The 12,257-nt window shown below is 48.7% G+C and overlaps 1 protein-coding gene across 1 annotated transcript in view; it reads right to left on the bottom strand.

Moving 5' to 3' along the window:
* SMC1B (structural maintenance of chromosomes 1B) overlaps window positions 1-12,257 on the bottom strand; it is a 2,533,210-nt gene that overhangs the window by 505,122 nt on the left and 2,015,831 nt on the right. The window lies entirely within an intron of this gene.

Raw genomic sequence — 12,257 nt, 5'->3', positions numbered from 1 at the left:
TGGTGGTGGGTCCGATCGCCAGCCTCTGCTGGCACGGCTCGGGGCCGATCCGGCGACGGACGGCTGATGTGCAGGTGGAGCGACCCTCCCTCGTTGCCAGGTACCCGGTCCGACCCGGTCCCGTGTGGCCAGGCTGAGGGGTTTCAAGACTCGCGAGGTCCCTCCCGGGGTTAACTTTAGGACTCCTAAATGCCTTCTGTGGATACCGAAAGTCTTAAAGTTAGGATTTTTTGCAGTTTAGTAGTAGTATACTTAGGACTCCTAATTTTAGGACTCCTAAATACCTTCTGTGAATACCGAAAGTCTTAAAATTAGGATTTTTCTCAATTTAGTAGTAGTAAACTTCGGACTCCTAACTTTAGGACTCCTAAATGCCTTCTGTGAATACCGAAAGTCTTAAAATTAGGATTTTTCTCAGTTTAGTAGTAGTAAAGTTAGGAGTCCTAACTTTAGGACTCCTAAACTGGGAAAAATCCTAATTTTAAGACTTTCGGTATTCACAGAAGGCATTTAGGAATCCTAAAGTTAGGACTCCTAACTTCTGTGAATACCGAAGTGAGTAAGTGCTTCTGTGAATACCAAAATGAGCAAGTGCCTTCTGTGAATACGAAAATGGTAGTAAGTTTAGGATTTTGTCTTAAGTTAGTTCTGTGAATCGGGCCCCATAACATCTTGCGCGGCCTTAGAACTAATGTGCCGTACTTAGAGGAACGTGCTGAACACAGCGATGGCAAACCAGCACAGGGATGTAACGCAACCAATCCTAAATGGCTGGTGCGTACGCGCCGCGTAAACTCAGCGCAACTGCTCCCAGCTAATACTGCCTATATGACATCACAGACGTTTCTTCAATGTAACCGCAGCTTAAGCGGATCTGCACAACGGAAACGGTGTTATAGGAACGACCACTGACTAGTGCCGTAGCTTGTGCCCTCCAAGTTCGTGCCTACCAGCTAGATCCTGCCGCTCCCAGTCACCTCCTCAGAGACTCCACTGGTAAGCTACCACGGCTAGACCAACGCGTGCCAGCATAAACAGTCCTCATGACAAATGGGGATTGTCACAAGCGCAACTTTTTTTTTTTAGTTTCAAATGCCCGCAACATAGTCTTTCTGCCAGCGTTTCACACCAGAGCAGCTGACCCGTCACTCACTGAGCCTGACTTATGCTCCCAAACAAACGTCTTAACCAAAAACGCAGAACGCAGGCAATTCGTTCACATTTAATGCAGGTTAAGGTTTCATAACATGTATCCGGACTAGGAAGGTTTGGAGGCAGTAGTGGCCGGGGTGGAGGTGGACTGATCCGCCCGCTGGCCCCCTGACCCGCCTCTGCGGGCCCCACGTCCGCGCTGAGACTGTTGCTGCTGCAGCCTGTGGCTCTGTAGCGAACATGTTGGGGCGCCGCTTGACATCTGACCTCTGTCGCTGAATGCACTGCAAATACCTCTGTCGTTGAATGCACATTAAATGTGACAAGATAAGAACAAGATTTAAAGGCCTGTTTACAGAAAGCGAGTTTGTGGAAGAATACAATGAATGTGGTTTAGGCAATGTGAGGGATGATCTGAACCTGGAGAGCCTAAAGTAAATAAAGAAAGCATATCGAAAGCCAGAAAATGTGAGTTACAAACCACAAAACCAATGGTAATCAACGGGTAGAATGCATTCCTAGGTCAACTTTCTGAAACTCCCCAACATGTCTTTAGCAAACCAGACAGCTGTGCTGTCTGGTAGGCTGCGACCTAAAAACCAATGTGGGCAAAGAAGAGCTGAAGAACAAGCAGTGAAAAAAAAGAAACTGAAAAAACAGCCACAGATAGACAGCCGGAGGCTAAGGCTGATAAAGACAGGACTGAAGACTATGCACAAGCAAATAAATAGACCAATCAATATTAGCTTTAATTCACTAAGGTCAAGCTGAAGACAACATTTAAACATGACAAAATTGGAGAACTGGCACTCTAAATTTCATCAGGCTAGACACAAAAAGGACAGGCTGAGTGGGTCCTGCAGTTTGTTTATTTTAGGTCAAACCTAGGTCTTTGGGACATGTTGTATATACTTTGTGGGCTTCTAGCTCTGACATTACTTTTTATTTGTTTCTTTCAGTGTCCTTTAAAAACCCTTGTTTGTATGTGGTTAATCTTTCAGATTTGTCCCTCCTTTTCATCTGTTGTTCACTTCCATGGAGCAGCGCCCACTAATTATTGCCTTCCACTTACTCCATTTTAGCAAATGTAAAAGGGACTACTTGTGAGAAGTTGGCCTGATGTATGATGTCACTAGTTCTAGTGTACACCTTATATCAGTCCAAACAACCCTTATGGTGATTGGTTGTAAAGTCAACCTTATAGACCAGCTATCCTAGTGGTAGCATGGACAAGAGCAGACTTAGGCTAAACTCTGAATGGCATGTGAAGCCAGCTGTGATACCATATATAATCCCTTGAATACCAAATGAAAGGACACCACAACAGATATATTTATATATAAAATAAAGTGTATTTATTCTAGTCAAACCCTCAGCACTCTTTATGAGATTAGAGGTAAGTACAACACAGTCTTATTCAAGCATACATTAAGTCACACAGGTAAGTAATACAGTTAGGCCCTAGGGGCCACGCAAACCATATACTAAAGAAGTGGTATAAGGACCACTGTCACGGAAATAGGATAGGCCTAGGCCTAGGGAATCGCTGGGGCTACACTAAACTAGCAACAGGTAGGAAGTGGGAGGCCCACGGGATTCAGGTGCAGAGTGGGAACACTCACGCGTAATGCGTAAAAGTCGATAGAATTACTAGCAGTTAGAAATTAACAGTTTAAGGACACTTCTGAAGCAGCTAGAGAGTCGAGACTCGGAAACTAGACCCTAGGGTAGTCACTACCCTTGTGAGCACCGAAGTACCCAAGTTACCTAGCCCACGGACTGCGGGTGCATAGGTGTGAACTTGCGTCGGGTTTCGTCGTGGACTTCTATGGATGCCTGAAGGAAAGTTGCTGACAGGCAGTCAGTGAAGAGTGTCCGGTGGATCCCAAGGCTGGGATCAAGAAGAGAGGATACCTGCAAGCAGAAGGGACAGAGTCAAGGTCACTAGCCAGTGACCACGTGGAACCAGGAAGGAACCAGGCATTGTCGTGAAGATTGCAGGTGAAGGTGAAGCTTGTCGCTGCAGCCACGGGGACCAGGAAACGTCGAGGACGACCAGGACCAGGAGGCGAGCTGTCCCACGAAGGCTCTTGCTGTCGGCGGAATCGAAGTTGAACTAGGACTCACCAAGCCTTGGCAAGCGGAACCCACGAAGAACGGAGGACTTGCTTCTGGTGCAGACCAGGAAGGTCTGGGGTGCTTCTCTTTTGCAGGGAAGCGGGAGCCAGTCTGGAGGAGCCAAACCAGCAGTGAAGATTTCAGGGAGCTTCGTCACAAAGGCCACTAGCCAACGGGCAAGCAACCGGACAGACGCGGCAAGCAGGAAAATGCAGAAGGGCCCCACGCAGGACTCGTGGAGTGTGGGGGGCTGATCTTCGGTGCAGATGGTGCTTGGGGTTGTGGCTTCTCAATCCCCGGTGCACAACTTCGAGGGTACCTCAGAAGCTGCGTTGGAAGGTACTAGCCACTTTTCCCAGGTAGCCGGTCCCACGTCTCTCGTCGCCACCACGGATCTCAGCTCGGCTGTGGATGTGGATCAGGGTCGGAGAAGTCTGGAAGTCAAGGCTCTGGTCGGGCTCTGCAGTCGGTCCCTCGTGGAACTTCAGCAAAGCAATGGGTAGTCTCTTGATGGTGCCTGTTTGCACAGGGTAGCCACTCCTTGGCCACAAGGGAGATTCTTCAGTCTTCTTCTTTCGTCGAATGTCGAAGGTCTAGAGTTTCTGTTCAAGTTGCAGGTTCAGGATAATCTAATCTCCTGGGGCCCAGCTACCACTCTTATCCAAATCTGGGGGGCTGGGTTACCTGCTAGGTCACGCCTTATGGGTGGGACCTGGGAGGGGGGTGGTTCCCTTTGTCCAGTTTCGCGCCAGGACTGGGGCTGGAGTGCCCCAGCACCGGTTTGAACTGGACTATGCACGGGACACCTTGTGTGCCCCAGGCATGTCTCATTCTTTTCATCCCTCCCTGCCCCAATACACTAAGGCCTGTCTGGGGTGGTGCTCGCACCTCCCAAGGCAGGAAACCTATTGTCCAAGCCTCCCTTGCCGGGATCACTCCCAGCAGCAGGAGGTCAGACTCGTGTCTGTGGCAGCAGCATCCATTTTGTGATGCTGGGGCTATGGTTAACTTTAACCGGGTAAGTAGGTTACAACATGTCTTCTCCCTCTAGAAGGGAGGGATTATATCCTCATCCCCAGAAATGGGATGGGGGTATTATTCCAAAGTGTTAGACACCTTACACGACATGTTTTGATAAAGCCAAACCATAGTTACCATAACCGTTTAAGATTAGTTCGGTGAGTGGATCCAACTACACATGTCCCCGCGGTAAGAGCGCTGACCGGCTGGGGCGACGAGCTTGTGGTAATGTGGGGCGGGCGGGTGCGGGCGGCGCGTGCTGGTGTGCGGCGCCCCGTTCCCGCTGCCCGTTATTGAGACTGACTATCGCCCATCACCGGAGACTGAGGCGGCCTTCGGCTCGGCGCCTGCACCGCGTTCGGAGCGGCTGCAGCGGAGGGGGGTGCAGGCTGCGGCCGACCGCCGCATAGGGGAGGAGGAACTGAAAAGTGGGCTGCGATGGAGGCCTACTGATGGGCTGCCGCTGCTGATAGGATTAACCGCCTAATTTCTTCGCCCCCTGACGCTGGGACAGTTCTGCGGCTTTGCCTTTTGCCGCGACTCCAGGCCTGCATCCTGAGGGGTCAAAGCGACGGCGACGGCCGGTGGGGACACCGACGCGGAGGGCCCACAGTACTGCCCTCTGCCACGGCCTCTGGTTTGTCTGCACAGGCTCGCGCCCACCCTCAGCCCAGCTACACACGGAGGTATCACTGTCCGGGTGGGGAAACCCATTACGTGGAAGGGGAAAGTGAGGGCACGTGCGGTGTGGTCTTGGGAGTGCGCGGACCATCCTCCAGCGCCCTTGGGTGAGGGGGTCGCCTGTATTGCGAGTTAAATTTGTGGCTCCACAACACTTCGATTGATTGGTACGTCCCCCTGCACCCTGCTCAATCTTCATTCCTTCCGGAGGACCACAATGGGGAAACCGGAGGGTAGGCAGGCGAAGCTCTCCTTCGATACCTGTAAGACGTCTCGTTCCCAAACAGGCCCGGATGAGGACCCTATTGAGACCCCGGCGCCGTCCACAGCGGAATTGAAGGACTTGCTTCTTGTCATGCAGGAGAGTCTGACGTCGATCGCATCTAAAATGGACTCCATGTCGGCCAAGATGGACGGGTTGAAGTGCAGGGTTGACAAGCACGAGGATCGCCTCACCGAGGCAGAGAGAAGAATATCCGACCTGGAGGATACATCCAATGCCACCTCCGCCCGCGCCCTCGAAATGGACAAAGTGTTGAAAGTGATCGCCGCAAAAAAACGAGGAGTTGGAATCGCGCTCCTGGAGGAACAACCTCCTCATTTTGGGCGTACCGGAATCCACGGACACCGGAAGGATGGAGGAGTATGTGGAGCGCCTGCTCATTGCACTTTTCGCCAGAGAGAAAATCTCGGAGGTATTTGTGGTGGAGAGGGCGCACCGGTCGCTGGCAAGATGCCCTCCGCGCGGAGCTCCCTCGCGACCCATAATAGCCAAAGTGCTGAACTACCAGGATCGCGACACAGTCCTTAGACTGTCCAGAGAGAAAGGCCGTCTCACGCACGAGGGAGCAGAGATCTCCATATATCCGGACTTCACTATGGCTGTACAGGAGCAGAGGCGCAAATTTCTCCAGGTCAAGAAGAAGCTACAGCAGCTTAACATCTCTTACGCCATGCTATTCCCGGCCCGCCTGAGGATGGCTTCCCAAGGGAAGATGCATTTTTTTACAAACCCGCAGCATGCTCAGGACTTCATCAAGGATCTGCCCAAAATGTCCAAGCTCCGCCGGTCCCCGGTGCGGCAGGAGGAGAACGGGAGAGGCGCATCAGATATTGAATGATGGGACTCACAGTAAAGGGATACTAGATAGTGCCCTACGGCTGGCCTTGCGCGGCCCCGTTGACTATTGCACCCCGATTTAACCCTATTGAACTGACACGATCAGGCCTAGGAAATGCATCAACTTCGCAGCCAAAATGGACCTCAGATACTATGCCTGAACAACCTCGCACTTGCGAGGAGCACCTGGATGCCCTCTGGCCGCCGCCCATCAGGTGACCCCTTTTGTTTGAACTCGAAATAACATGGAAGTGATGCAATTTCATTGTCCCCTGTTGGGACCGGGTTATGGGAGATTGCCAGGGAGGGGGAGGGATGTCACACAGCTGATTGGGGTTGCTGTTGTGGGTGGGGGAGGGAACAGGGCAGGCGGTGTTATTGTTTTTACCACTGTCATGGCTCCACTTGTGACTACATTACCACACAGTTACGCCCACAATGACCTATGATCGCATTACCTCTAATCTGAATGGCAGAGTCTGACCCCAAGGCACTCCAGTTTAACTTTTTAATGTGGAATGTGAGAGGCTTGGGTAACCCCCGAAAGCGCCGGCATATCCTTGCATACTTGGATCGTCACAATGTCCATTGTGCGATGCTGCAGGAAACTCATCTATCTCCTAGTGTACCCCCCGCGTTTGCAACCCGATGGGCCAATCATAGAGGATTCTCGTGTTATTCCTCATACGCACGGGGCACTTCCATCCTGCTGAAACGCACACTCCCGTACACCACCATGGGCTCTTATGCAGATCCACAAGGCAGATTCCATATAATGTGGGGAAGGCTCGCAGCGCAATCCATCACTATGGTGTCATGCTATGGTCCTAATTCGGATGACCCAGAGTTTTTCCGGGTGCTGTGGGGGAAAATACAAGATGTGGGCACCACACACTTATTATGGGGAGGCGATTTTAATGTGGTACTAAATCCTAGCTTGGACAGGTCGCACCCGCAACCACACCATTACACAACAGCGCAAATGGCCCTTAACAATAAGGTCGAAGAGGGCGACCTAGTAGACCCATGGAGACTGCACCACCCCCTGACACGTCAAGGTTCTTGCTACTACTCCGCTCACGCCTCCTGGTCGGGCATAGATTATTGGTTGCTAGACCGGGGTCTGGCAACGTGGGCATCGCATATAACTTATCTACCCCGCACATACTCGGATCACTCTCCTGTGCTGTTGTCTCTTACCCCGCCACAGGGAGGGTCCCCTTACCTATCATGGCGGCTCAATCCACTGTCACTGCTGGACCAGGTGTTTAAGACCGAGTTGGAGCAAGCAATATCGGACTACTTCCTTCACAACACCGGCTCTGTCCATCAATATTCTACACTATGGGAAGCTTTCAAAGCTACCATACGCGGTATTTGCATAGCCAAGAGTGGAGGGGTATTAAAAGATATTCGCAATACACTCCGCAAGACAGAACTAGCCATCAAACAAATTGGGTCAGAGATACAAACCACACCTTCTCCGGCGGCATTGGAACGACTGCGTACGCTGCTCACAGATTATCAAGAAACTGCTGAGCGGGAATGCACATTCAGAGGGAAATATCACATAGCTCGCCAGTACGGAGACAGTCTCGATACCGGATATATTGAGTTATATTATAGCTGCGCTCAGGCACAATTCGCTGCCTACTGGATGAAACCCCCCCCCCTTTTCATGCCTCACTTGGCGATAGAAGGCGGATACATGACTCCCACCCCCAGCACTGCTTATCTAAGCGCCCCCGGAGTTCCTAGACATCTTGCAGCCACCACCGTCCAGTGCACTGTCAGTGCATGGTGCGATCTGGGCAAGATTACCCAATACACTCTACTGTATTCTCCGCGCCTGCCCCTTACTGGACGTCAGGATCTCCCGGTTACACGAGAAGGCGGATGCTGTCGGCTCTTGAGAAAACTCTCCTTTCGCACCTGGGGACAATGGTATGCCAATGAGAAATTCTGTACTAGTGATGAATTCTTTAAAGAAGGGAACCCCACCCCATTAGACCGCTTCTACTATATAAGACTTCAGCAAAATGTGAAGGCGATTTTCCCCACAAACCACCTACGATGCCTGCGTTGCATGTCTTGTTGCAACAGGATACCCCCGCACACATGCTCTCACTCCTATACCGCACTGTACAAACCAACAGAGAATACGACCTACCTTCAGCCCGAACCAAATGGGAAGACGAACTGGGTCACCCTATCACCGAAAAATAGTGGGCATACTGTTGCAAACTGACAGGGGAAATTTCTGCCAGCAGCAGGCTTAGAATTATACACTACAAATATCTCCATCGCTTATATTGTACGCCGGCACGGATGTACAGGCTCAAAATTTGTGACAATGACCACTGTGCCCGATGCAGCAGAGAAGAGGCAGACTTCAGGCAACTGGCCTGGGATTGCCCTTTAATACAGCAGTTTTGGGCAGAAGTACTTCCTGCGTTAGACCTTATGACAGGCCTAAACATCCCTGCCGACCCCCTTACCGCCCTGTTAGGGTACACAGAACCCATAGCTGCCAAAATGCGCAAGTATACATCATTGGCGCTACTGCTCGCCAAAAGAAGAATTGCTTGCAAATGGGGCAGGGGTAGAGTGCCGAAATGTAAGGAGTGGATCAGAGACCTTACTTATTGTCAAGAGCAATCACATCTGTACGCAGATCTTCAACCCCCATCATCCCGCCCTAAAGATATATGGGGCCCTCTGCAGACATACTTACTAGAACATGCCGATGACACGGACATTACCACGGAAACCTCTTGAAGAGGGGTAATATCCCCGGACGCATCCACTTAGCTTGGCCGTGCATACTGCCGACTGGAAGGCACTGCCCACAACAATTCACTAATGCACGCTCAATAGGTCAAAACATCCTATCAGACTAACTACACCTTGGTGGGGTATGGTGAATCAGTGGAGCAGAGCACAATCTATGATTTTGTTGGTTGACTGTGTTTAGCAACTCTAATTCTACCATTACAGAAATAAGTTCCTCCCAACGCGGCCGGCCCGATGGGGTTGTAGGCGGCTTGCTGTGTATTCCCCTAACCCCTTGCATTACGTTAACTGCACATCTGCACTGTCGCATTGCCGGCCCCGATGGGGTTGTAGGCCAGATGCTGAATTGTACACTTGTTGATGGAGTATAATAAACTTTTTTAAAAATTTAAAAACTTATCTCATTACGTAAAATCACTATCCACTTTTATCAAGGACCTGAAAGATCTGCTTAAGAAAATCTACACTATCATTTAGGATTTAAATTATGTGTTAGCTACGATGGATGTTCAAAATTTGCATACAATCATTATTCGTGATCAAGGAATTAATGTACTGGAAAGTTTCTTGTTTACAAGTTCAGCAAGCTACTGGAAGCATACACAAATGCTTGTTGACTTGACAGAGTCTGTGCTTGGTAACATTTATTTTTCCAAGATCCAGGAGGGCACTAGAGATAGTTTATCGTTTTGCCCCAACCTACGCCAATTTATATATGGGTTATTTTGAAAGAACACTTTGTTGGAATGAGAAACTATACCATACTTAATGATAAGATTGTACTGTGGGGCAGGTATATTGATGATATTTTTGTAAATGTAATGGTACTATAACAGACTTTTTCCAATATCTCAGATTTCTGAACGAGAATGATTGCAATATCAATTGCCTTTAGAATATAGCACTATCAATTGTGTATTCCTAGATATTGAAATGTATGTTGTAAATGAAAGACTTCAGATGTGGATTTTTACGAAACCAAAGGCCTGTAACCATAGACTTTATGCTGCTTCTTGTCACCCTTGTCATTAGGCTTTCGATATACTCTATGGAGAGTTCTTTGGGACGAAAAGGAACTGTAGTTTAAATGACGTATATGAAAGTGAATATACAATTGTTTTTAATAAATTTAAAGAGATGGGTTATTCTGAAAAGGTACTCTTAGATGCTAAATTAAAAGGTTAATGGATAGATAGACTGGTTTTGCTCATTGAAAAGTCATGACTAATGTAATTTTTGAACAGTTTGTGAGATTTATAAGTACTTTCGCTATGGAAAGTAAGAGACTCACTCATACATCTTGGAAAAGCATTGCACACTACTTCACTTGAACTTACAGTCAATCTCCTTGATACCAGAAATTACTTTTCAAAAAGCAAGCTCCGCAGACATTATTGAGTTTGAATGATACCATTAGATACCAAAATGAGGCTAACAGCAGTTGGTTTCCTTAATTTTCCACCAGGTTTCTAGAAATGTGGTGTAGGAAACTGGATTTCTGCTGCAGTACCCCCTACACACACTTTTTGCCTGGCTTATCATGCAACTTTGACTGAAGTGTACTGGGTCCATGCTAATCAAGTTCCCAGTTCCAGTGTTCTTTCCCTGAACATTTACCTATGTTTTCACATTTGGCATCACTTTCGCTCACATACAAATCCCTTGTAAAAGGTACCCCTGGTACCAAGGGCCTTGTGGTGAAACAGGGTCCCTAAGGGCTGCACCACAATTTGTGCCACCCTAAGGGACTTCTCACCAAGCCCATGCACACTGCCACTGCAGACTGTGTGACTTGGTGCAGACAAAACTGAAGACAACATGGCACACATCTGTGTGCCATGCCCACAGACACTGCTTGGGATATACGTAAGACACCCCTCTAGCAGGCCTTTAGCCCTAAGGCAGAGTGCACTATATCTTCTGTGAGGGCATATCGGCATGAGCAGATATGACCCTGCAATATCCTCAGCAGGGTGGCCCTCTTTAAAATGAACTACATTTTACCCCAAACCCCGACCCCACACCGTATTTTAAAAGTGTAGAAAGTGAGGTTCCAACTTTACTCAGGGACAGAAAGGCCCCTCGTATCGCCTTGGCAAAACTGACTAGAGGGTGGTTTAATGGGGGAGCGGAAAAAACATCGCTCTGCCTGGCATACATCAATATTTTTGAGCGGCGCACCTAGTAGTAGTTAACCAATGGGTCCACCAACCTGTTGACAATCTAACATATTGAATGGACTGACTTATACTACACCCAGGAGGATACTTACAAGCACTGTACTCAAACCCCAGCCGTCAACACTTGACGGGACCTACCGTACTCATGGTTCAGATCTGGCACACAGCACTCAGAACCATGGGGTGGGAGGGCAAACTCAAGCATGCTACCTTGCTATGGGAATCAGAAAGGATAGGTATGTTAAACAATAGACAGGGATTTGATAAGTGGAGCATTATCGGCATATCAAGAGTGGGAGATCTTTGGTCCAAAGGAAGAGTGACCCCATTTTCTGACCTGCATACAGAGCAAGAATTGGCTGCAACAGAAACCTTCCACTACCTACAGGTAAAAAAATTAATCAATAACTCCCAAGACGCACTCCTCCCCCTACACTGCTGTTGGGTGGCTGATTTAGATGATCTTACTGAAGAGGATTGGCCAGAGACTTTAGCCTCTCCCAGAGAGGTGGCAATTAGAGCATGGTTTTGTTTAGTGCAGCTGAAAATCCTACACAGATCATACATATTCTGTAACGTCATGGTGAAGATGGGTAAAATGTCTGAATCCAACTGTCACTGAATATGTGGGAGTGGGGGATCCTTCTCGCACATCATTTGGGAATGCCCAATCATCAATACCTTCTGGGGCAAGGTAGTAAAGTGTATAAATGTTGTATGTGGAACAACATTTATGCCTTCTGCCAAATGGTGCCTGTTGAATATTTGGGAGGCCACAGATTTAAATCGTATGGAACGAATGTGAGTGACCTTCGGTATAATGTTTGCTAAATGAAATCTAGCTTGTTTGTGGGGAACAGAAGAGGCACCACGCATTAGTGACTGGAAGAGACCTAGACTGGTGCATGGTTGCAGAAACAGTAACATATACAAGAATAGGTGGCCCCAGAAAAAGGGAGAAAATATGGGGGAAAAAGAATACATGTAGGGGAATCCCATGTGCTGCCCCCACAGTGCTATTTCCTAGAACTAATGAAAATGACTGTTTTGCAACTGAATAACATCGCCATAAATTAGAATTTATCGCTTGTACAACTGAATCACAGATAGGGATGCATACTACGACTGGTTTCGGAGTTTCACTCGTCTTCAGCCAGACTAGCTTCAATTCAGTGGCACAGTGAGCCCGGGAC

Source organism: Triturus cristatus, chromosome 4_1 (genome assembly GCF_964204655.1).
Source record: "Triturus cristatus chromosome 4_1, aTriCri1.1, whole genome shotgun sequence".
In the NCBI taxonomy this organism is placed as follows: Eukaryota; Metazoa; Chordata; class Amphibia; order Caudata; family Salamandridae; genus Triturus; species Triturus cristatus.
This window is presented reverse-complemented; position numbering and strand designations above follow the sequence as displayed.